At 44.3% G+C, this 25947-nt stretch overlaps 1 protein-coding gene and 1 long non-coding RNA gene across 2 annotated transcripts in view; both read right to left on the bottom strand.

Moving 5' to 3' along the window:
* The window catches only part of ROR1 (receptor tyrosine kinase like orphan receptor 1), a 135940-nt gene that overhangs the window by 79929 nt on the left and 30064 nt on the right, over positions 1 to 25947 (bottom strand). The gene's annotated exons all lie outside the window — the stretch shown is intronic.
* Positions 24786 to 25853, bottom strand: LOC306805711. Its single transcript, XR_013775274.1, has 2 exons — positions 25494 to 25853; positions 24786 to 25362 (listed from the first exon to the last, which is right to left on the bottom strand). It is a non-coding gene; the product is annotated as an uncharacterized lncRNA (long non-coding RNA).

A 25947-nucleotide genomic window follows, 5' to 3' on the forward strand; every position in this document is an offset into this window, starting at 1 on the left:
GAAAACCTGTAAAAATCCTCTTTGGGATGGGTGATCTCTGCTGTCACCCAGGGGAGGCACAAGCCCCAGGCTGGCCCCTCTCCTCCTGCAGGACACCCTCCCTCTCCAGCTTTGCTCTCTAAACCCAGAATTTCAACAAGAGCAGCTTTATCACTGCTTTACAACTTGGGAGGGGGAAACTGATTTACAGCCAACCATAAATCTGGGCTGGTGCAAAATAATCAACCCACATCTCTTGGTTTGGTTTGAACAGGATTTTTTTTTTTTTTTTTTAATAAAAACACATGTTGATTGATGGCACTTTTTTTTTTTTTTTTGCAGGTTCATGTTGATCTTAATGAATTGTTTATGTAAAAACAAAAGCTTCATACCATTGTGAATCCTTTTTAGATGGCTTCAGGGAAGAGTCATTATTTCAGCTGAAATGACCTTTCATTTCAAATTGCTGAATACAATTGAAAACTTAAAACAGGCAGAACCCAGCAAGATGGTTTGGTTTTCTCTAATAAAATACTCTGAGTCAAAATGAATCCTTTTTTCCAGCGTTTTAAAAATTATTTTTACATTTTCCATTGGTTCCACCCTCAGTGCTTCACATCTCAAAAAAAGCTGCCAGATGCCAGCTCTCAGCTGTGTGCTTTGCTCAAAGAACAAGATGAGGGATCCAAGTTGAGATCCAAACCTCAAACTCCACAAGTGATTTGTTATTGTAGCTGCATCCCAGTGCAGCATCCTTTAGCTGAGCCACCACAGGGATTGAACAGGGATGGAGGGAAGAGGGAGAGAGTCCTGGGGTCACAGAATGGTTTGGAAGGGACCTTAAAACTCACCCAACCCACCCCTGTCATGGAGGGACCTTCCACTGGCTGCCAGCCTGGCCTGGGACACTGCCAGGGATCCAGGGGCAGCCACAGCTGCTCTGGGAATTCTATTCCATGGTCTCTTCACCCTCCCAGCCAGGAATTTCTGCCAATATCCCATCTAAGCCTGTTCTCTTCCATTGCCTTGTCCTGGCACAGTCTGCCCATATAGGAATGTCCTGTGCTGGGGTTGAGTGGGGACAGGAAATTCAGCACTTGAGGAACACTGGGATTCATCACTGGGATTTGTGTGATGGCACCTGAGCCACAGCCAGGGGAGAGTCTGGAGCCCCAGGAGAGGCTGAGGGAGATGGGAAGGAGCTGGAGAATCCCTGAGGAGCTGGGAAGGAGCTGGAGAATCCCTGAGGAGCTGGGAAGGGGCTGGAGAATCCCTGAGGGGCTGGGAAGGGGCTGGAGAATCCCTGAGGAGCTGGGAAGGGGCTGGAGAATCCCTGAGGGGCTGGGAAGGAGCTGGAGAATCCCTGAGGGGCTGGGAAGGGGCTGGAGAATCCCTGAGGGGCTGGGAAGGAGCTGGAGAATCCCTGAGGGGCTGGGAAGGGGCTGGAGAATCCCTGAGGAGCTGGGAAGGGGCTGGAGAATCCCTGAGGGGATGGGAAGGGGCTCAGGCTGGAGAAAAGGAGGCTCAGGGGGAATTTCTGCTCTGCACAACTCCCTGCCAGGAGGGGACACTGGGGGAATTTGGGATCTGGGAACAGGGACAGAAGGAGAGGAAACAGCCTCAAGTCACACCAGAGGAGACTTAAATTGATATTTGGGAAAATTTCTTCATGGAAAGGACTGTCCAGCCCTGGCACAGCTGCCCAGGGCAGTGATGGAGTCATTTAAAATCCCTGTGGATGTGGAACTGGGGCCACAGTTTAATGCTAACCATGGTGGTGCTGCTGGTTCATGGTTGGACTTGATGACCTTAAAGGGCTTTTCCAACCTTAACAATTCTGTGATGGCATTTATTAATATTGTTTTACTTAGTGTGTTTTTAAAAATAAGCTGAGAAAAGAGAATAGGGATTCAAGGAATGCAGACAGCTCCAGGAGCAGCCCTTACCCCAAACCCCACTGAGCAAAGGGTGGAGATCCACCAGATCCTCTGGAGATGATCCCCAGAGCAGCTCTGCTGATTTAGGGGAGCCTAAATGTGCTCAGGGCACCCTGGGCATTGCCAGCACCACTGGGATGTGCCCTGAGAGGCTCCTGAGAGCAGCAGGATTTTGGGATTTGGCACAAGGGAAAGGCTGGCTCCAACAACCCAGCAAACTCCTCACTGCTTTGTTTGATGAACATGGCATTAAGCTGGGATTTCTTTTTATTTAGTCTGGGCAGGAAAATGATAAAAGCCAGACCTGGCAACCCCTGATCTAGGAGGGGATTTTGCTCCTTGGGAAAGGGGCAGCTGCAGCCCCAGCCAATGTCCTTGTGCTGCCACATCCCCTTTTCACCTGCACAGCCTTGGATTTGCCTGCACTTCCCAAAGAAATCACAGGAATAAACTCACAGACTTCATTTACCTTTTAAATCAGAGACTGGAAAAATCATTTTCTCCTGTGCCAGACAGGATTTTTTCTGAAGGAATATCCAATGTTTCATTATATTTTGCAAATAACTCAACTCCCAAGGCTCTGCAGTGGCTGAAGACCTGCACACTCATGGTGTTTATTTGCATCACAAATAAAAGCACCTTCTAGTGGTGGAATTCTGTTAAAAATAAACAGTCTGGGAAAACTTGGCTTTTCAAACTGTCTTGTACATTTGGTTCATTATTGTCCTTCCCCAGCTCTTATCCAAACAGTCCTGACAGTTTGTTTATGGAGAGTTGTGCAGAGCTCTGCCTGCCCTCAGTGCTGGGGACAGAACCTCAGGGAAGCTCTCACTGTGCCCTGACCTTACAAATAATACCAACATTAAAAATAAATAAGTAAAACAAACTCACAAGAGTAAACTGTTTAATTTGTGGACAGCACTGGAAGCCATTCTCTGCTGACTCACTGACAATTAATCAGAATTTCTACCTGAAATGCTACATGTGACACCTTTGAATTTGACATTATAGCACCAAATAGATCAGGAAATATCAAATTCATCCTTAAACCCTTCTGTTTGTGGGATTTCTAAGGTAGAACTCATGATCCCTTCTGCTGAAATCCCATTAAAGCAGGGATATAAATGTCCATATACCCAGTGAAGCACTGAAGTACCATATTTTTATGTTCTATATAACAGTCTATATATATTAATATAACAACATACACATGTTGTTTTCTAGACAGCTAAACTATTTTTTTTTTCTTTAATGAAGTTTGATTCTGGGAAACTGCTCAGTCCATTTTTATCCCTGATAGATTAAAAGCACAAGTTGCAGCAGCTCAGCTTGGTTAAGTATTACTCCATTAAGATCCTCAGTTTTCCCCAGGAAGGCTGGAAGATGAAAGGCAGCTCCATTTCCCAAAGGAAATGCTCAGTGCCACGTGGGGCTGGGACAGGGAAATGTGGAATTGAGAGAACCTCAAAATCACTTTAGATGTGTCATCAGTCATCCACAGGAATTGGGACTCACTGACAGCTCAGACTCAACAGCCACTTGCCAAAATCCCATGGCAGCTTCTCCAAGGTGTGATTCCTCTGGAAAGCTCACCTGGACACTTCCTTTAACTCTTAAACATAGAGTGAAATCCTCAATAATTCCTACAGAGCATAGCATGGAAACATGATGATTAAAAATAATAATATTTTAAAGCTTTTTAAAATATTATTCAGGGGCTTTTTAAGAGTTCCACATAAAATGGAGCCTTTGAAATGAGATCAGAATTTATAGCTAAGCACCATGCTAACGAGCACACACCAAGTCATGGAAATTCTCTTTGGAATCCACATTAAATGCTGTGTTAGAGCACTGCTGCAGGACTCCAGAGAATTCCAGAGCTCAAACTGTGCCATGGATTCCCCAGGAATGGGCTTTACCTTCCCTTCCTGCCTGACCTTGCCTCCATCCCTGTGACAGCAAACCTCTCCCTGCCCGTGAGGATGCAAAAAAGGGAAAAAATTGTGGAATTGCAGAGGCGGTGCTGCAGCTGGAATTGATTCTGCAGCCCTGTGAACAAGCAGGGGAGCTATGAAAAAATCCAGCTCCATTTCTGCAGTGGTTTTGTTCAGCTCCAACAAGCTCAACCTTTCTTACACCTTGACATTTTAAACCATGATTAAGTGAATGTGATTCCATGGAAAATGCTGGAAAAGAAAGAGGTAGAGTTTCTGCCTTGTTGGGCATGGATCAGCTGTGCCCTTGAATTATTTGGATCCAAGCTCAGCTGGGCTTCAAAGAAGTTTTGCTGCATCTTCTTCATGGAAAAATTGTGATAAGGAAAAAAAGGATGAGCTGGGTGTCCAGAGAGAGGAGCCAGGGATTGATTGATTGATTGATTGATTGATTGATTGATTGATTGATTGATTATTCCTCTTGCTGGGCTGTTCCCTCTCAGTGTGAGGCACACAGGGCCAGGCAGTGACTCTTTGGAGCTGGCTCCTTCCCAGGCTGCCCTAACCTGGAAAATCCCTGCTGGCCCAGCTGCAGGAGCAGGGATCTCCTCATATTGCATTTAACATTCAAAATTCTCCATTGCAAACCTGGGTTAGGGGTTGTTCTAAAGGCAACTAGTTGCAGTCTGTCCCACTGGTGAGTATTTTGGGAGTTTTAAATCCAGCATCTGTCTGGCTGTTGGGACTCAGGGTCCCAAATCCTGATGCAAAGTTTGCTGGAAAGCAGGAATGTCATGTGGCAGCACCAAGGAGAACAGCTCAGCCTCGTGTTGTTTTCCCACAACAAGTTATCCAAAAGTAACTGCCTGGAAAACCTTTCCTGAAAAAACACAATTTTTTTGAGCTCCCCATGCACAAGTGGGTTCTACTCACATTTTTCCTTTTTTTCTGATCATAAACAACAAATCTGCAAGTCCAGGGTTAACAATTAATCTGGGATTTCTCTTCCAGGATCCATTTGGAAGCACATGACAGATTCTCACCAACTGCTCTGCTAAATTTAGCAGCACCACAACAATTTCTGCTCACCACCCACTTCCATGTCAAATGCTGTCCCAAACTTGCAGATTTTTCCCATCTTCATCTGAAATTTTCTTTTCACAAGGTGCCAAACAAAGCAATATTTACTCTGTTGCTAACACAGGAAGCACTGTTATCCAACAAGCCAAAGAAGCTGACTGCACTTATGTTTTTTGGCTGAAGCACACCAAGTTTAATTGCTGAAATACCCTTAAAATTTGATAAAAAAGGAAAAATAACATTCTGTATTGCTAGAGGAATTTCAAAGCATAAAAAAAAAAAAAAAAAAACGGGCTGTAAAATAACATTAGAGGCTCAATTTCAGAAGTGTCTTTCAAAAAATGTAACCCCAAATGTCAACTCTGGTGAGCCCTGCCATTAATCAGCTTATGCCACTGCTTTCCATCAGTTGTAAGATCTAATACTCTGAGTAGGGACAGAGAGGGCACTTCTCCCTCAGAGACAGCCAAATCCCTGGCTGGAGAAAATCCTGTATTTTCTTTAGACACTAAATAGCTCCTACAGTGCTGCAGTTGGTGGAATAGAGAGGAACCATCAGGATAATTTTAAAAAATAAATAAAATAATTGTAAATAAAAGCTGGAGAGCATCTGTGCCTGGAATGGCACTTTCACTTGTCATCCACTGCCACTGAAATGTGTTTCAGCCCTCCCAGCAGAGCCAACTGGGTGCTGATTCTCAGTTATGAAAGGTATGAAATAAATAAATAAAGCCCAACCTACATCTGGAATAAATATCAATCAACAAGCTTAAAAAAAAAAAAAAAAAACAAAAAAACCCCACACCTTTGTATCAAGCTTTTAAATTCTCACTTGGTAGGAGAGGAACACACAGAGTGAAGCAGTGCAATAAAAATGTCTGGGCCCAGATATGGGATTTAAGATTAAGGGTACAACCTGTTGATTGCTTTCCCTCCCCTAAACATATGGATTTGCACTTCAGGGCAAAGCTGCAGAGGAGCCCTGTGGAATTCTTGGAAAGGTCAGAATGTACCTAAACAGACTCCAGGGAGCAAAGATCTCCCAGCTCCAAAGGCCCTGCTAAAATCACAGCCTGCCCCAGAAATTAAAAGGATTCATCCACCAGCAAAGAACTGGGAAATAACTGGTTTACAAGTATAAAAATCAGTCAGATACTCTGATTTTGCCATTGGTTTCCAACATCTTTTAACTGAATAATAATGAAGGAAAGGGTATCTAAAATATAATCAGAGCAGGAATTATCAATATGCAAAGACTCAGACTGTTCAGTGCTCCAAGAACTCCTTTCCTCCCTAGTGAGCTTGTTCCAAGTGCAGAATTCCCAATAATTATCTCCAAAAATGGATTGGGAAGAACAGGAAGGACCAAGAAAGAAGCTCATAGTGATAAAACATAAAAGTGGAGTTTAAAACTTGCAGAAAACAAACCTGAATGAAGTTACCAGGCAAGTATGAGAAGCTGGAAACACCCTCCTTTCTCACATCAGTTGCTGGGTGCTTTATAAAGAAAATTCTCGTTTTTCTGTTGGACATTTTTGTCCAAAATCTGACCCTGAGGTTCCCTAGGAAGTGGCAGGACAGTTTGTGCAGCTGGGAGAGTTGCACTGAGGGAATTGGTGCCAAACTGGTTCAGAATTAAAGCTGGGGCAGAGCAGGAAACACTGATGCTGCATTTTATTCCATGGGTGATATAAAACAAAGCAGGTGGGAGCAGAAATTGTAGATGTTCTGCTTCCCTACAGATTGAGAAATGGAAAAATCCCATTTTTGTAACTTCAAATTCACATTCTTGCTTTTTTTTACCTTTAATATTATAGCATGACTAAAGCTAAATATCCTAACACAGTAAAAGAAGGTGAGTGAAGAAAGACAGATCAAGGAATTTTGCCATTGGAATGAATTGAAGTTTGTTGGAAAAATCCCTGGATTGCCCCATCCTTGGGAATCCAACTTGGATTGAACATCCTGAGTGGGATTGAGTTGCATCTCTGTGCATCACCCCATAAAAACCAAGAGTTACCAGGACATGATGTACCAGCAGGGATTACTGGGAATTCCTCCCAATTGGATTTAATAACTGATACAGTTGTACCCAGAATTAAACTTCATGTGTACTAATTAATTAATTCCTGAAAGCAGCACTGGTGCCATCCCAATCCCACACTGCTGGATGTTATCCCTGGAAACTGGCATGAAAATAAAATTAAAAAAAAAAATGGGGGGTTTAGAGCAGAAATTATTATGGTTTCTAATTAAAAGGACAACCCTCCTTGTTCCTTGATAAGCAGCAACATGAGCAGTTTCTGTGGTGAATGTTTTGGTGAATTTGAGGGATTTGAAGTAGAAGAAAAAGGCAAACCAAGCAGGTGTGACAGAAAAGAAATGCCTGTGTCATTATTCCATGGGAGCTCTCAGGGGAATGAACCAGCAATGAAAGATGAACTTACAAAAACCAGACAAAGAAATACATTTTTCCCAAGCAGTTACCCAAAGGTCTCTTGAAAGTGAGTAATATTTACCTTCAATTAAAAAAAAAAAAAAAACCACATTTCAATGGAAGTGTATGAAAGGTAATTTGCACATCCTGCTGAATTCAGCAGTTAAATTCCCATCTCACATTCTCTGTGCTGGCTCCACACTGGATGATGTGGTGACAGACATGGAGTGAAATTATCTCCTGAAAATTGGCAAAAAAGTGATTTCTCACCAGATGGGACCTGTAACAACCCTGAAGTGTTCCAGCCCTCTCCCACTTGATTGCTTTTCCCTTTTCCCAGTGTGACACAGCTAAAATCCACCAAACTCAGCACTTTCCAGTGATCCTTATCCAGAGGGGTTTTATCTCTACTCTGACATGAAATTAAAAACTACATTAGTAACACCACCTATTAAGATGATATAAAAAAAAATTAAAAATAGACTTGCACTTGAGGTTGTTTAATGTTGGTTCTGGCCAAGCCTTAAAGCAGAACTCACATCTGGAAGTTTTATCTGAGAATTCCTGCCCCAATAACACAAGGCTCTGCCCAGTATTAAAAGCCTGAGCCATTCTGAAGACCATCTCCACATTTCACCATTTTCTACATCTTCAAGTAGAAGTTTTGATGTTTTAACCCTTTCTCAAAAGCAAATTATCCTCCTGGATTCCTCTTCAACTGGATCCCATTGGCACAAATCTTCTCCCCAAGAGCATTTAATGCCCAAGATAATGTGGGGAAAATCTGTTTTTCCAGCCCAGTTGTCCCTTTCCCAGGAGGATTGTAGGACTGAGGGAATCAGAGACCCACAGCAGAGTGGGTGATCCCAAAAAAATGGAGTGTAAAAAGCACACAGCCATCCCTCTCTTCATTCCAAACCTCCAAAATTTATCATTTCTAGCATTACTTTATCTCAATCTGTGCTCAAGGAATCTGCTATTTATCATGCTATGATCTCACTGCTGCCAGTTTCATCACAAGAGACTTTACTGTAGTTTATTTCTCCACAGAAATAGTAATATTTTATAAAAATGGGATACAGGATAGGGCAGTAATGAAAATGTTGTCTACAGCAAGATTAGCTGGCAAGTTCTGTTTTTGAGGTCAGCAGTATCAATGTTACACATGAATTTATATCCTTCAGTGATTTGTTGGATTGGAGTGTTTGTCTACCTCTCCTCTTGGAAGTTGGACAATCATTACAAACCAGATTTGGAGACAACCTAGTAGGTTTATGTCATATATTTCTCCAAAGTTAAATTGTCTGATTTTTTTTTTCTTTTTTTTCTAGCTGGAAAAATGAGAGAAGTGCAAAGATCTTTGCACTTAACCCTTCACTTTTACTGGGATGTGTAGCCCAGAGCTCACTTAATGCAAAGCCCCTATTTATTATAACCCAAAAATTCAGACATTCCCTAATTGAGGAGGACAAATCCAGCAGTGATTAAGAGCAGAGGAGGAAAACGAGGCGTCAGTTTGAGGTTTTCTCCTTGGATGTGCTCATTTAGTCATCCTTTCCTGCTCCTTATTTTTCATGGCAAGCTCGGAATTTTCACCTGGGGTCCATCAAAGCTGCGCTCAGTTTTGTGTGTACAAAGGGAGAGGGAAGATGATGAGGTTGCTCTGCCTCCTGCTCCGGAGGCAGCTTTGGGGTGGTCTGTTTAAATCCAAAAAATTTCTTAAAGGAGCAACAGCGGCACCGGGACTGACTCCTCCCAGCAGAGCCGGGATGGAAAAGCTGGAGCAGGGATGGGAATGGATGAATTCCTGCCCAGGGCAAGGCTGAGCTTAGGCAGCACCCCAAGGAAGCTTTTGCAGGCTGCGCTTACCCCGGGGGTAAACACAGCGCTCCAGGCTGGTCAATGCAGCGCCTTTAACGAGCGAGGAGCCGCGCTTGTGAAAGGAGGAAAAACGCACATTTCCATCACTCCTTATAAAAGAGCAAGAAAATGTCAAACATGGAGGTAAAAGTCATATTTCACGGGGGCTCGGGCCCAAAGTCGCTCTCCCCCTGCACCTGCAGGGTGAGGAACATGTGCTGGCTCAGGGCTCAGCGCCGGGACTGGACCCGCTCCAGCTTCTGAATAAATATCTCTGCGGGGAGAGGGAATTGCATTCCTTACTCCAAACACAGTTTTTCTTCTCTCTGAAATTCTGAAAGAAACGTGTGCTTGTGGAGCATTAGGAACTGAAATCCTTGCTGCCTCCAGGCTGGGCAAAGAGCCCTCCCTGCTCCTTCAGCCCCACATCCGTGACCCCAGCCTGGCCAGGGCTGCACTCAGAGCCCTGTTCCTGCCTTTTCTTCCTAAGGAAGGCTGGTTTCCAACTTTGGGGAATGATAGGAGGGGAATTCAGAGGGATATGAAAGCCCTTTAGGGGTCAAGGTTTGTGGATTTCCCCATTCCTGAAAGTGTCCAAGGCTGGGTTGGACGGGGCTTGGATCAGCCTGGGATGGTGGAAGCTGCCCCTGGGGTGGGACTGGATGGGCTTTAAGGTCCCTTTCAACCCAAACCATCCCAGAATTCTGTGATTTTACCCCAATATCAGTTGGGTCCACACAGCAACAACAACAGATGCTGGGAGAGGTGCCTGGGGAGAACCAGCTGCTGCTGGAAGTCCCCTCAGATGTTGACCCTGTCTCATCAGATGTGTCCATAAACTCTGTTTGTACACATTCAAGTGGTGGTAGAATTGAGATTGGGTATAATAAGAGCAACTTTAAATTCTACAAAAACTCTTTACCATCCACACTTTAGGTGTATTGTATAAAGAAGCCAAGAATTACCATATTTGAGAACAAAGAGAGCTCTGGAAAAGCATAATGAAGGAAGCTGAACAGAAAAGAAGAAAGGAACAGATGTCAGATTATCCTTAAACAAAGTTACCAGTTTATTTTCCCACTGATTTGAATATCTAAAATATACATTTTTTGCCAAGGCAAACAGGTGATTAAAATACATAAAAAAATCCCAGTGAGCAAAGGGCCACACTTGCATTTGCCTGACACTTGTCAGCCATTCCCCAAGTGTCAGCACACGCAGAGCACAGCAACAATAATATTAATTTTACAAAGGCTGACTGTTTAATTGCAATTAACTGTGGCCTCACAAAAGGCAAGCTGCACTCTGGAGTGCACATAAGCCTCATTTATCCTGCAAGGACAGCGAGATGAAGCTGGCATGAAATATTAAGATCACAATTGCTGTTGGCAAACCTTCTGACGGGAAGCTGCTGGCTCGGATGAGCATGGATTGCACAAAGGAGCAACGAGGGAAAACACAGCCGTGAATCAGCCCACAGAATGTCCTTTCACTGAGGAGCTGGGGAATGGGTGGGCTGCTGGCAGCAGGGATGGACAGGATGCTGTGGAAGGCTGGAATGTGCCAGGATAACCTCTGGAGGAGGGAAGGCTGGAGGATGGCTCAGCACAGTCTGCTCGTTGCAGGCTCTGCTGATGAACTGAACCGGTGCCATCATCGAGCTAATTAAGGTTCTTGCCCAAACTTCTCCTGCTGGAAAGCTATCCCAGTGCCTCAGAGCTCTTCCACTTGGAAAACATCAACTCAAAGCTACTGATGGCCAGTTTAGACAAATTTAACTTTGCATCAGCATTGCTGAGTGCCTCAGTTGCACTCCCTGCCTTCCTGGTGTTTCTGAGGATAAACTCACAGAGCAGGAACGTTCCCTTGGCTTGACTGAACAAGCCCAACCTGCAGCCTCACCAAGGAGCCTGGCCAGATCTGTGGTGGGCTCCAGAATGAGAAACCACAGCTGTGCAGAGAATTCCAGAGGTCTTTCCAGAACCCTTTACTTCCCTTGTTCCACAGTCTAATATCAGTTCCCTGATACACCCATTTTCCTGTTCATCTCCCTGCCCACAGGGATGATTCCCAGTTGTTTGGTTGCTACATCCCATTTCCCTTCTCCTTTCCATGTTCTCCACGAGTGCCAAAATGGAAAAAGCACAGAGGACAGAAACTTAGAGAAATCCAGCAAACATTCCTACCTACCTGGGGCAGGCAAAGGGTTCTTAGGAACTGTGAGGAATAAAAAGTTTCTTTCATAGGGCCAGAACTGAGGCTGCACCAATAATTTTCATGAAGAATCACCAACTTCTATGGTGGGCACAAGTTGGAATTAGAGCTTGGTTATGAGGAGGCAAAAATCAGGATGGGGACTAGAAGAGCATGACAGGAAAAGAGAAAAGGAGAACATGTGAGATGGGCTGTTCAGGACACAACAACCACACACGAAGAAAAACAGGCAGGATCAGAATGCTGGCACTGGGGAAGGAACTCTGCAGCTTTGGGAAGTCTGCCTGTCCCAAAAACGAGCACACACATTCTGTGTCAGGAGTTTCCCAACTCCTGCACTGGCTGGGAAGATGTGAGCACCCCTGTGGTATGAGCAGCTCCAAGAAATGCTGCAAGGATGTGTCTGTGTGTTTTGCTAACAGTGCAGCTGTTGTGCAATGTGTTTATCCAACAACTGCAAACAATCAGGAGCTCTTGGAATAAGAGTTTACAGAGGTTTGCAAAGGTGGTTGTTTGCCCTGGCTCCTTGGGGTTTCTTTGGTTTTGGGGTTGGTTTTGTTTTGCTCTCCCCACTTCAGGTGCAATTTCTTGATCTAATGACAGGTGGTGACAAGCAGTGCTGCCAACACACCTTCCAAGTGAGGATGCACATTCTGTATCACATTTTAAAGGATTAAATTCCATTACATGAAATTTGATGATGTGATTAAATTCTATTCCTATTAAAGTAATTTCTCTGAAATTTGTCCTGACTGTTGTGGGAAGCAGGTTTTCCCCAGATTGTAGGGGATTTATTCTTTGTTGTAGGAGAGATGTATTTAAAACCCTCCTGAACATTTGCTAAAAAAAGCCAACCAGAAATCCCAAAAAACAAACAGCAACAACAGCACAAAGGAAGAAAAAAAACCCCAGGTGATTAAACTGCTACCAAAGCAAGGCTTTAATCAACAGAATTAATTTGTTTGAAAAGGAAAAAAATCCTTGGATTTTAGAAATGCTGACCAGAAATTCTTTCAGAGAGTGAGTTTCCACTGGAGAATGCCAAAGCTGCACAATCCAAACATCACCTGGAGAGGGTTCAGCACTGACACATTTGCTGCAGACCCTCCCTGCTGCCTCCAATCCCCAGCAACAGCACTGTGAGGGGAGCTGGCATTTGGGGGAGCTGGCATTTGGGGCAGCTGGCATTTGGGGTCACCACTGGGATTTGGGGGAGCTGGCATTTGGGGGAGCTGGCATTTGGGGGAGCTGGCATTTGGGGTCACCACTGGGATTTGAGGGAGCTGGGATTTGGGGTAACTGGGATTTGGAGGAGCTGGGATTTGGAAGAGCTGGGATTTGGGGTCACCACTGGGATTTGGGGGAGCTGGGATTTGGGGGAGCTGGGATTTGGGGTCACCACTGGGATTTGGGGTCCCTGGGATTTGGAAGAGCTGGGATTTGGAGGAGCTGGGATTTGGAGGAGCTGGGATTTGGGGTCACCACTGGGATTTGGGGTCCCTGGGATTTGGGATTACCACTGGGATTTGGGGTCCCTGGGATTTGCCCTTCTGCTCCTGAGAGCCTCCAGGTCTGAGATGGCCCCTGCAGGGCTGATCCCAGGGCTTTGGGAAGCAGGGCTCTGGCTCCCCATCCGGAGCTGCAGCCCTGGCTCAGCCAGACACTTTGGAGCCCTGGCTCCTGAGACTCCCTGTTCCTGGCTCCCCTTCAGCCCAGCTGGCAGATTAAAAGGCAGCCCAGAGCTTGGAAGGCTCATTCCCAGGGCTGTGAGTGTCAGAAGGAGCCCCAGCTCTGCACCCCAAGTGAGGGCCCTGTTCCCTTTGCAGGGAATTTCACAGCTCTGGCTTCCCCTGCAGCCCCCAACGACCCCACAGCTCTGCAAGGCTCCAGCCCTCCCTCGGTGGAAATCAGCACAACTCACACTTCAATCCTTTAAAAACACAAACAACTTAATCCATGGGGGAGAGCAGGAGCCAGCAGCTCCCACTTCTGGGGATTACAGAGATTCCCTGCCTGCCTTTGTGCCCCATGGAGCTGCTCCCAGGATGTGGACACAGCACTGCCTGTGCTGCTGAACCCTGCCCAAGGGTGTTGGGATACTCCAGCAATTCCCACTGGAGCTCTCAGAAATGGAAAAGGATCCAGCAGAGAAAACAGCAGATGTAGTTTTGCAGCTAACACAGGTTTGTATGAAACAAAGAATGAAATTAAAAATAGTTTGTCCTTTGAAATGAAACAAAACTTCAAAACAAGAAAGTAGCCCTGAAGTAGCTTTATAACTGCATCCCATAAAGCTTTCAGATGAGCCCTGAGGTCTCCTCTCCAGATGGATGCTCTGTTAAAGCAGTTTAACTGGAGCCCTACAGCTCCATCAAGAGATCTCACCCTGCTTTTGTTTTAAATTATCAGCCAGAGGATGTGCACATCCTTTGAAGCCAATGGATGCAGATGGGCTTTAACAAGATTCCCTTCAAAGGACAGGACCCATCAACTGTCCCTTGGAATACTACAAGAAAAACACAGGTGTTCCTGTGGCCCCAGGAAGAGGAAATACCACACTGATTAAAACTTGAACCACACTCACCAGGACAGACCTGAACCTCCTCTGGCCTCCCCTCCCCTCCCCTCTTCCAGTCTGATGAACAGGAAAATGGGAACACATCATTTGCAGCTCAGCTCAGGATCTGCACATGTAATTCAATAACCTCTAACGAGAGCCAGGGGGAGCTGGGCAGGAGCAGGGCTGGCCCAGAGGGATGGGCTCAGACAAGGGCATGTGCAAAGATCACAATTCTCCATCTCATTTCAGAAAAAAACACCTTAATTAAAAGGTTAAAACATCACCATGTGTTTGAAACATCACCCAGATCCCCAAGACACTGTTCCTTACCCCTAGAAGCTCTTTCAAAATACTTTTTGCTCTTCCAGTGAGTGAGATTTCATCCTGCTCCCTCTCTCCTTTTCCTTTTCCTACTCAGGCTTCATTTTTACAGTGAGGCTGAAACACACCCTTGAGCACTTCAGAGCTCCACACCCTGGCTTACATTAAAGAGAGAAACAACTTTAAAAAAATCCCAGATCAGTGTTCCCAAAGGTCTGGGAGCTGCTGGGGATTGCTCTGAGCTCTGGAGCAGCAGGAGAAGCTTTGGAGAAGGAGGAGAAGCTTTGGAGAAGGAGGAGAAGCTTTGGAGGAGAAGATTTGGAGCAGGAGGAGAGGCTTTGGAACAGGAGAAGAAGCTTTGGAGCAGCAGCAGTTTTGGAGCAGGAGAAGCTTTGGAGCAGCAGCAGAAGCTTTGGAGCAGCAGCAGAAGCTTTGGAACAGGAGGAGAAGCTTTGGAGCAGGAGGAGAAGCTTTGGAGGAGAAGCTTTGGAACAGGAGAAGCTTTGGAGCAAGAGAAGCTTTGGAGCAGCAGCAGAAGCTTTGGAGCAGCAGCAGAAGGTTTGGATCAGGAGGAGAACTTTGGAGAAGGAGAAGCTTTGGAGCAGGAGGAGAAGCTTTGGAGGAGAAGCTTTGGAACAGGAGAAGCTTTGGAGAAAGAGAAGCTTTGGAGCAGCAGCAGAAGCTTTGGAGCAGAGGAGAAGCTTTGGATCAGGAGGAGAACTTTGGAGAAGGAGAAGCTTTGGAGCAGGAGGAGAAGCTTTGGAGCAGAGGAGAAGCTTTGGAACAGGAGGAGAACTTTGGAGCAGCAGAAGCTTTGGAGCAGCAGCAGAAACTTTGGAGCAGCAGCATTAGGGGTCATGTGAGGGCTCTGCCTCCTGTGCCCTCTCCAGACACTCCCAGATCCCAAATGCACCGTTGTGTGCAGGCAAAGTGTTAAACTTAAATTCTCTTAATGCTTAAATCTCAATGAAACCACAGCAGCTTTTCTTTTTTTTTTTTTTTTTTTCTCCTTCCCCAAAATCAGGCCCACCAATGCTTGCTTTCTTTAGGAGCCAAACAACATTCTTGGAGAGCAGCTCAATATCTCCAGAGGTGTAAATCACCACCCTCTATCTTATTAGAAACATTTGAAAGAGGGCAAGTGCTTTCAAAGCCATAAACTTGGGATTCCATACATGTTCCAAAGCTGCAGTGAGCACACATTCCTCACTCAAACTGGTTTTAATTTGCAGTCCCTTGAAAGCACAAATGCAAAAGTCTAAATACTGAATCAACTTAACTAACAATAACAAACCATTGCAAAAGTTGCCCGTTTGCAACTTCTTAAAATAAACTGGAAATAGGAATCACTCAAACACCAAAGGCAGTGTTGGGGGTGGATGCCCAGTGCAAAGGCACTCAGTGCTCCCAGGAAAATGCAATTCCCTGCTCCACTCTGGATTATTTATGGTCACAAGGCTGACAGAGTGTTGGAAACTAAATTCTCCCTGCTAAAAATCCCAGGATACCATGAGAACAGCAGAATGAAAAGCACATGAGGGCTGAAGGAAAAATTGTCACATCCTTTGTGAACAGGAGGAGATAAATCCCTACCTGGAACAGGGGGTGGGCAGGCACAGCCCAGTTGTGCCTGAGATGAAATTTCTGGGTGCCCTTTGCTCCCCAGCAAGTCTTTAATTACAGATATTGATATTATCTCCAACCACAGCTCTCTAAGGAAATCACAGCAGCAGAGTTTCCAAATACACCTGAAATGCACCAAAATTCCTGTTCCAAGAGTGCACAGGACAAAATGCAAACATCCCTGTGCTTGCAAATGCCTCATTAAATCCATTTAATTCTTTGGGGAAATCCTCAGGGAACAGGGACTACAGTGGTACATGAGCTCTGGGAACTGGGGAAGTGCAGGTTTAAATCATAACTGGGCAGGAAATGCTTTTCTTCCCATGTGGAATCTGCAAAAATGGAAATGCTTCCAAATAGTTTTCAGTACTTCATTAAAATTTAGAACCAAAATTACAAACTTGAAAGGAAAAATGGCCAAAAAACACTTTAAAATGTATCATTTCCTACCAAACTTTGTTTTTAATAAAGAAGTAGATGTTTTCTCTGAATGTAATGCTTCAGGCAAGTTTATCTGCCAGGCATGAGGAATTTACAGTATTTTACCAGCTCAGCTTGCTGCTCTGCATTCAGAGAAAGCACCTTTTGTCAGCAAGGGGAAGAGCTGAATAAAGAGCACAGAATAAGTGACATTTAATCACTGGGGAGCTGCCTTTTCTCCCTGATGCATTGTCAGGAGAAAAAGCTGCATTATGGAAATCTGATTAGGGACAATATGGGCTCCAAGTGGAACATGGGAGGCATCCAGAAGGTTTGCTCTGGGGTACCAAGGGTTCAGGAATTATTATTAACCTCAAGTATTGTCACCCAGCAAATGGATTTTAGCTCAAAGACTGAAAGTGTTCAACTTATGAGCATCCAAAAGTGAATCCTCATCCCTGGAAGTGTCCAAGGCCAGGCTGGACAGGGATTGGAGCAGCCTGGGATAGGGAAAATTGTACCTGGGTGGAAATTCCACCCCAAACCAGTCTGGGATTCAGCCTCAGTTGCTCTGTGATTTTATGTTTATTCTTCAAAAATCTTTGAAGACATTGAATATGTAAGAGATGCAAATCACAGACCTTTAATAATAAATTTTCCAAATATTGCTCATCAGTTTAACTTGGTTTAATACAGGGTAAAAGCTGGTGGAACTATAAAGAAGGTGTCAAAGTTAATAATGCCTTGCAATTATGCCTTGCATCCATATATATATGTATATAAAATATATTTTATTAGGTATAATCATCTCCCACTGGCCAGCAAACATTAAGAGGTAAGAACAACAAGAACAACTTCCAAGCAGGTTTTAAAATCCTGAGTTTCCTGACAAGTTGGAACAAGGATAAAACATGCCATGACCTTACACAGACACAAGTCTTGTGCCTCTCTAAGCACTCATGACTTACAAAAATATCCCAAAAATACTGGAAGATGAGGCAATAAATTCTGTCATGTGAATCTTTATTAAATCCTGATTGCTACCCTGAAATAAATTCCAATTATTACCTCTGAAATGATGAAAATATGGTGCTTAGATGGAATTAGAGTGGGGAAAAAGCAGCCAAGTGTTTTTTTGGTTTTTTTGTTTTTCCAGTAGGAAACCCAAAGCATGGCACAGGTGTTCTGCAATAGGAGCACCTGAGGCTGTGATGTGCTTGGGTCAGAGGAGGTGACACAGGTCAGATCAGGGCAGAGACCTCCAGGAGAACTCAGAGTGCCCCTGGGAATGTTGCTGGAGATTCCCTGAAGGTGACACAGCACTGGGAGCAGCTGGGGAGGTTCAGGACTTTGTGGAAAAAGCAAATTAACAGCAGAGTGAGTGACTTGGGTGGTTCTGAGCAGGAACCAGGGCTCAGCCACTTGAGGTTATTCCAAAAGCAAGGAGGGAGTTCTAAACTCAGGGAAATGGAGCCCAACATCCACAAAACTAACCCAGTGCAAAAAACAGTGATGCAGAACAAATAAAAAACCACAAAACCTGAGAAAACCTCGGGAAAACCCCTCTGAGGAAGCAGCAGAAAGGAGGAAAACCTTGTCAGGGTCTGGACACAAAATGAGGCACAAGGTGAGTGAGGAGGGGGCTGCTCCCTGCCAGGAACTGCTCCTGCCCATCTTCTGACCCCCCAAAAGGGTGAGGAATTCATTCCCTTGTCCCTCACCCCTCTGGGCTGAACTCTAGGCACAGCTGGGATCAAAGGCTCTGTTATCTGCAGCAAAGGAAGTTTCCCTGATGTTTTCCATCTCCACTCTTCAATCAAAATAAGAAAAAGCTTTGTCATAAAATCAGATCCTCCTAAAGCACTGTGCCCTTCAAGTTCTTCTTTTGCTGGGTTTCTCACCACCCCACCCTTTACATTTTTCTAGATGATATCCCAGTTTCTGTGGTTCAGCCATGGGATAAGTCTCCCAAACCTATGGATTAGCAAGAGGGATGAAAGGCACTGGGATACAGGAATAAAAACTTGGTTTTCCCTTTGAAGTGAGTGACTAAAGGCTGCCAGCTTGGAAAGAGGAAAATGCCTTTTCCCTTGTGTGCCAACACAGCTCCTGTGGATCCCTCCTCATGAGGAGTTCTGCAGGAAGAGTTACTTATAGACATATATTATATATTTTAATATTTAAAAAAAAAATATTTATATACTATGTGATCCTTATATTAATAGACATCCAGCTCACACCTGACCTTTATGACACCCCCACATTGCAGCTCTTCCCTGAACACTCCAAAAGAAGATGATATTATTATTATTTCCAGGAATAAATAGATTTTAAGATATTTAAATTTTTTTTTAAACTTTCAATAGAATTAGAGGAAGTTACCCTGAAACAAGACACAAAATCCATTAATAAGAATTCCCTCACTTCCCAACCAACAGCTCAAGCTTTCCTTTATTCATTTTGCAGTAAGACAGCACAGCAGCAGCTCTGGCAGTGAAAGCACAGGAATTTTTTTCCCTTTTTGCCCAGAGTGCAGCCACATTTCCACTGGAGCTTCTCCATTATGCCAGAGCTGCCCCTGCACGTGACTGTGGCACAGAATTCCAAAGGGAATCCTCTGGGAATCTCACAGGAGACAAAGAGAGCAGCACCTGATAAATGGAGTGTTTGTGATCAAAAGCCACTGAAATTCAGTACCAGCCTCATGCTGACCCAACAGATTTTGGGCCAGGCTCAGCTTGTGAGGTCACACTTCATTCCAGTGCTGCAAGGTGGAGTGTCTGTATTTTCAATAGGAAAATACCAATTTTTCTGTTGTTTGCTGGAATCTCTGTTTGGCTCAGGCTGGGAATGTTCACCTGGAGAGGAGAAGGATCCAGGGAGAGCTCAGAGCCCCTGGCAGGGCCTGGAGGGGCTGCAGGAGAGCTGGAGAGGGGCTGGGGACAAGGGATGGGGGGACAGACACAGGGAATGGCTGTGAGCTGAGAGAAAATGGATTTAGATGGGATATGGGGAAGGAATTCCTGGCTGGGAGGCTGCAGAGGGGCTGGGATGGAATTCCAGAGATCTCTGGAAGTGTCCAAAGCCAGGCTGGACAGGCTTGGAGCATCCTGGACAGTGGAAGTGTCCCATGGCAGGGGGTGGGACTGGATGAGCTTTCCAGCCCCCTCCAATCCAAACCTTGCCATGATTCTGTGATTTCCAGTCACATTATGGATTTAAAATGGATAAATGATCAAAGCTGAGGCCAGAACCAGCAAGGAAAACACATATTTCTTTCCAAATGGAAAAAGCATGGAGCAATCCTGGAATCCCTTGAGAAGCAAAATCTGGAAATTTGTTTGAGCCCTGGATTAGCAGAGCTCCACTTTAAGCCCATTTTTGCTGAGCCTGGGCTGGAGTTTAAAGGCAGGCAGGGTTGCAGAGCTCAGCTCTCTCTGGGCACTCAGGTGAATCTTTACATCACATTCCAATCTCAGTCCTGCAGCCACAAGCAAAGCAATCAATTATTAACTTGTTGAGAAATTAAAACCACCTTTCCCTTAAGCTGGATGGTGCTTTCTGTGCCTGTTTTTTCATTATTTCTGCAATGGATGGGAGTAAAAACTAACACAAACCTCAGCATTGCCTCAGCACTACCCTGAAAATAACAAAAATTGCCAAAATATTCTGTGTGCTGTGCAGAAATAGAGGAGCCAGGTGCTGAGTACTGGAGGCCATAAAAATTCACTAATTAACACCTGCAGCAAATGTAGCCCTATCAAAGCAAACACTGGCAAAACCAAGAATTACAAGGAGAAAATCAATTTAAATCAATTACCACAGTTCACATACAAAGTACCCAGTGACTGGGTCACGTTCTAGAAATTGTGCTGCTCATCCCAAGGGAAAAATGATTCCCTGCAGTCACACACTGAATTATCACAATTATTGTGTTGTTCATTTATTATAATTGTCAATTAAAGCATTCAGATTTTTAGCCTAGAGTTTGGAAATTAATCATTATAATTTTCAACTTAAAAATTCCTGGGATTAAATTAGAATTGGAATCTTCCCTCTGACTCTGCTGTCACAGAAGTAGCAAATAAAGATTTTGACAGAATACAAGTTTGCCAAGTGTCATGCCCAAAAAAAAAAAAAAATCCCAAAAATATTTCCCACATTTAGGAGAGAAAAATCTGCTTCCCACCCAGCCCAGCTGCACAGTCCAGAGGCCAATGGGAGATGGTTAAAACAAAATGGAAGAGAAATAATAGAAATCAAGAACAAGAAATTATATTCATGTGATCAATAATAAAACAATACAAATAAATAATATAAATAAATAATAATAATAATAATAAATATCAATGAATCCAGGGAATGGCTGGAGATGATCAGCCCAGTGGAGCTGCAAATCCAGTACAGCACAGCCCCCAAAAATTCTGTATTTAACTAAAATATGGCCAAAATATTTCCTGAAAGTAAATCCAGCCCAGGCTGGACTTCAGGGGCTCACTTGCTGTCCAGACATTTTCCATTAGGAAACAACTAAAATCCAGGAAAACCCCAGTGGAAGTTGAACCAGTTTAGATTTTCTGGTTTTTTTCTGAGCACTCAGGAATCCCCTCTGCATTTTCACCTTGGAGGAAGGAACTACTGCAAATTAAATCCCAACTAAAGCTGTTTTCAAAGCTTAAAAATGAGAACAAGCTGCTGGGCAGAAAGTAAATAATTTAGAATAGATTCAAACAATTAGGATTAACCAGCTTGGTTTTTATTCTTTTTTTTAAATTTTTTTTTTTAAGACTGATTATTCTGGGCTGTGTTTTGGAAACCATTTCTACCTTGTTTTTTTTTCTTGGGAAAACAATTTCATGCTACAAAAAAAAAAAACCAAAAAAAAAAAAAAAAAAAAAAGGCATCAAGGGATGAAAAGCATTTGTTGCTTTCTAGTTCTTAAGTAAAACCAGCAACATTGAGCAGGTCAGATATAATAAATACAGCTATTTCCAGGCAAAAGAAAAATGTTTTCCTGGCCTAACTTTGAGTGACAAGAGAAAATTTTTCCCAGCTTGCAACTCCACTTTATTAAAAGTGCTCAATTTGATTTAATTGGATATATATGGGTATGTTATATTGGGCTGCTTTGCTGCATTTTTCAAATTAATCCTCCACCACTGAAGTAACATTTTCAAGTGAGTGGATGTTCTGGACACCTTTAGAAGTTCTGCTCTGTGGCAGCCACAGCCTCATAGCCCATATTTTTGAATTTTGGATACTTGGATTAGCCCAGCAGGAAGGAGATAGGCCTTGAATGGAGCTTTTTGTTCAGCCCTTTAATGGCTTCCAGCATTGCCCCAGCCCACAAGATCCACACCAAATTTACTCAGAATCCAGGCCAGACATGAAGGATTTCTCTGCACATCCACTCAGTTCCACCAGCTCAACATTTTGGTTTCTTGAGGGTGAGAAGGAGACAGCAAGGCAGCTTAAAAGTTAATAATTATGGCTACAAGTCCTGGGAATTTCCTATTTTAATTAAAAAAAAAAAAAAAAGAATCATCCATCCTTAGCTGTTTCCAGCCCTGCATCCTGGGAATGAAGGCTGCTAGGAGATAGATAAAAAAATACAGATATTTCTAAGTCCAGTCTGCCATGTAACAACCCTGGAGCTCAAATCCTCTGTGTTTCCTCCTGAAGACAAACATTTCAGCCAGCTTGAAGCAATTCTCTCAGAGCAGCTTCTCTCCTCTCCATTTGTCTCAGATTTGTTACCAAGAGCTTCAACTTAGCAGAAGGAGCTGGTGGGCAATTTGTAGTCTTGCATTAAATTGTTGTGGTTTAAAGCCACTCAGTTTGATCTTGTCACACTGATCCTCTCCCCCACACAAAGGGAATTATTTCTGTGCCCCAAACTGATTGGGGAAGGGCAGAGAGGGAATCTCCTGATGGGCTTTGCCTTCCCTCCTCTGCAGAGGGATGGGGATTTTGGGAGCAGGATCCCACTCTGGGGGCTGGGCAGTGTCTCAGGGGAGGGTGGGGAGGGGACAAGGTTTGGGTTGGGGAGCATTGGGAGCTACTGAGAACTGTGCCAGATTCCAGTCCCAAATCCCAGTCCTAAATCCCAGCCCAAAATCCCAGCCCCAGCCCCAAATTCCAGCCCCAAATTCCAGCCTCAAATTCCAGCCCCAAATCCCAGTCCCAAATCCCAGTCCTAAATCCCAGCCCAAAATCCCAGCCCCAGCCCCAAATTCCAGCCCCAAATTCCAGCCCCAAATCCTAGCCCCAAATCCTAGCCCCAAATCCCAGCCCCAAATCCCAGCCCCAAATCCCAGCCCCAGATCCCAGTCCCAAATCCCAGCCCCAGTCCCAAATCCCAGCCCCAAAATCCCAGCCCCAAATCCCAGCCTCAAATCCCAGCCCCAGATCCCAGTCCCAAATCCCAGCCCCAAAATCCCAGCCCCAGATCCCAGTCCCAAATTCCTGCCCCAAAATCCCAGCCCCAAATCCCAGCCCCAGATCCCAGCCCCAAAATCCCAGTCCCAGATCCCAGTCCCAAATTCCTGCCCCAAATTCCAGCCCCACGTGTCTCATTTGGATTGCAATCCATCAGGAGGAGCCACAGCAGATAGCTTTGCAAAGTGGAAAAAACCAAGTTCTTAATTTATTTATGACAATTAAACTGAATTGAATCGATTTTTTTTCTTTTTTTTTTCTTTTTTTTTTTTCTTTCAGGAAGACTTTAAAATGAACTGTAAGTCAGAAGATCTGCCAAGGCTCCCTTCCCTAATTAAACACATAACTTGGATTAAAAACCTTTTTAATCCAGCTGCTGAGGGCCTGTGGAATTGTGGAGATGTATAGTTTGTGGGAAACATTGTGTTCCTTCTTGGATTCTTCAGCTTTCAGAAAAGACAGCATGTGAAAACTTTCCATAAATACAAACTGGGGTTTCCAATTAAACTACTGTCACTTCTATAGAATAAGTGAGAAGCCAAATGAAAGCTTAGACAAATATTTTTAAAGTAACCAGCTTCAAATGAAATGCACAACTTCTCACTGCAGCCATACCTTTAGTAACTCAAGCAACACTTTCTTTAAATAAGTAATAAAATATTCCTGGTTTAGACACTGCATTGCCAGCAACAGATTGGAAAACACCAAAGGTGTAGGTAATAAAAGAGGTAAAACTGAATTTTAGAAAAAATTCCTTTTCTAGCTCAGAGTTCAGAGCAAGATACAGACATTTCTTAACAAAAACTCCTTTTTGCCCTCTAGTTTAGGAGTTTATTTATCAGTTTTGATTATTAGAGGAGAGACAGGGTGAGAGTTTGGACTCCCTCCATCCTACTGGAACTGCACAACATGCAATATTCCAAGGAACTGAGTTGTTCCCTAGGCAGTGTTTCCTGGTTTATTGCTCCCACATTGGCTCTGCAGGTATTACACGCTCAAAGCTTGGAAAAACAGAACAACTGAGAAATATCAAAGGCCTAATCCTGTGGAAACAGCTCTGTCTTTGAAAAATCCAAGTGTTTCCAGCCCTCAAGTAGCCAGTGTAGGGCATTTGGCTGGGGTCACACCCACATCACCTCGTGGCCAGGATCGCCAGCCAGGCTGTGTCAAACATCCCCTCTGGAATCCAGCCTCCTTCAGAAAACCTTCCTACCTGCTTGGGATCACTTTAAATGAATGGATCTGGAAGCCCACGGCTCCTGCAGTCCCCCAGTGAACCCCTTTCCCCTTTTCACCCCAAATCTGCTACAATAGGTTCATTGTATCCCTGTAGGATCTCTTCCATCAATGCTGAAATGAATGACCTGAGCTCGGGAGGATCCTGTTTCCCAGGTGGGTGTCCCAGCCATCCATCCCCTGGGCCAGCTGGGCAGGGACACTCTGGGGCTTTCCTGGCTCAGAATTCCCCCCAGGGAATTGTCCCATGTGGATCCGGGTGTCTGCCATTGTCGCAGAGTCCCCCCGAGGGGATTTCAGCCCTTTCCCAGCCCAGCGGTGTGTGCGGCGCTGCTCACACCTCTGCCAAGGACCGAGGCACCAAGGGGAAATGGGCTCTCCGTTCCCATTGACACCTCCTGGCTTTGCACCGGGAATTCACAAACCGCAGGACAGGAGGTGGCTCCAGGGGGCCGGACCTGTTCCCTGGATCAGCTAAGGAAATTAAAATGAAATTGTGGCTTTTCTGATTTCAGCACCAAACTCCCCAAACTGGCTCCCAGCTCATCTCCCATGGCCAACAAGAGCTGGGGAGATCCTTCCCATCTTTCCACACTTTACACGACCTGAATCCTTTATCAGAGCAGCAAAGGCTGCTGGAAATCTGGTGCTCTAACCATTCTGCAAACCTCAATATTTGTTTTAAAGACATCTCTCGAGGTGAAAAATGGCTCTACTTCATTGTTAAAAGACAATGTCGTAGGCAGTTAATCTCCACCATTTATTTTATATCATCCAAACCAAAATATTGATACATCTGGACAAACTCAGAGCAAGAAAAGAGCACATTCCCAAAGCATTCATGAACACAAGCAGCAGATCATAAATTGTAACTATCCAGAACTGACCCCAATTAAGGGATCTGCCCAGGGAGGAGGTGAGCAGCCACTCAGGCTGGCTTCATTCAGCACATCAATAGAAATTCAAAAGGTTAAATTAAAAATATCATCAGCTTGTTGGATTGGCCTCTCCTGAGTCCCAGAGTTAAGACAGTCTAAGCTACAATAAACCCCCCCAAGGTAGGTCAAATATTTATTCAATTGTTGTGCCCAAGAGACTCCCACAAATGCAGGAAAAACCATTTAAATGTTTCAGTCAGACTGAGCTCAGGATTGCACATTCCTAAGAGGCTCCTGCTGGGATTCAGTGGCAGGGAAATTCAGGATGAGCCCATCCAGGAGCTCAGCTTGAGTTATTCCAACCACTCTGCTGCTCATGATGAAAAGCTGAGTTCTGCCAATCCTTCCTGAAGGAAATTTGTGCTCCAAGGCCCAGAACTGCCAGCTGTGCACAGATTATTAACTCTTGGTTTAAACCCAGAAATATTTGAAAGGCAACAAAAAAATCCCAACAACAAAAAGCAGAAATATGTTTTTAAAAATCTTCTACCACCTCCAAATTTTTCTCTCCTGTACCTTAAAGAAATTCAGCCAAGCTGATGACTGTGAGATTCCTGGCTCTGAAAGCAGGATCAGGGCAGCAAGTGATCACCCAGTTCACAACAATGAACATCATCACTTTCAAAACATCAGAGAGAAGAAAAAAGAAACTTTTAGCCAGAAACTTCCAGCTGAGCTGAAATGTCTCCTGCATGGCAAAGACAAGCATACAAGTAACACAACATTTGAGTTTATCCTCTCTACACCTCTAAATTACATTAATGGAAACCATGACCTTGACATTTCTATTGCACAGCTCTTTTCAAAGGCAACACAAAAGCAGGGATTCATCTGGTTTATTTTTAGGAAAATACCTCTTTGCCATCAGTAATAAGATCTCACCACTGTCTGGCCTCAAAGGAAACCTAAACAATGATTTCTGCACCATTGTGCAAATTATTAAAAAATCCAGAAGCATTCCCTCCCATGA

The sequence above is a fragment of the Erithacus rubecula genome, assembly GCF_903797595.1.
Source record: "Erithacus rubecula genome assembly, chromosome: 10".
In the NCBI taxonomy this organism is placed as follows: domain Eukaryota; kingdom Metazoa; phylum Chordata; class Aves; order Passeriformes; family Muscicapidae; genus Erithacus; species Erithacus rubecula.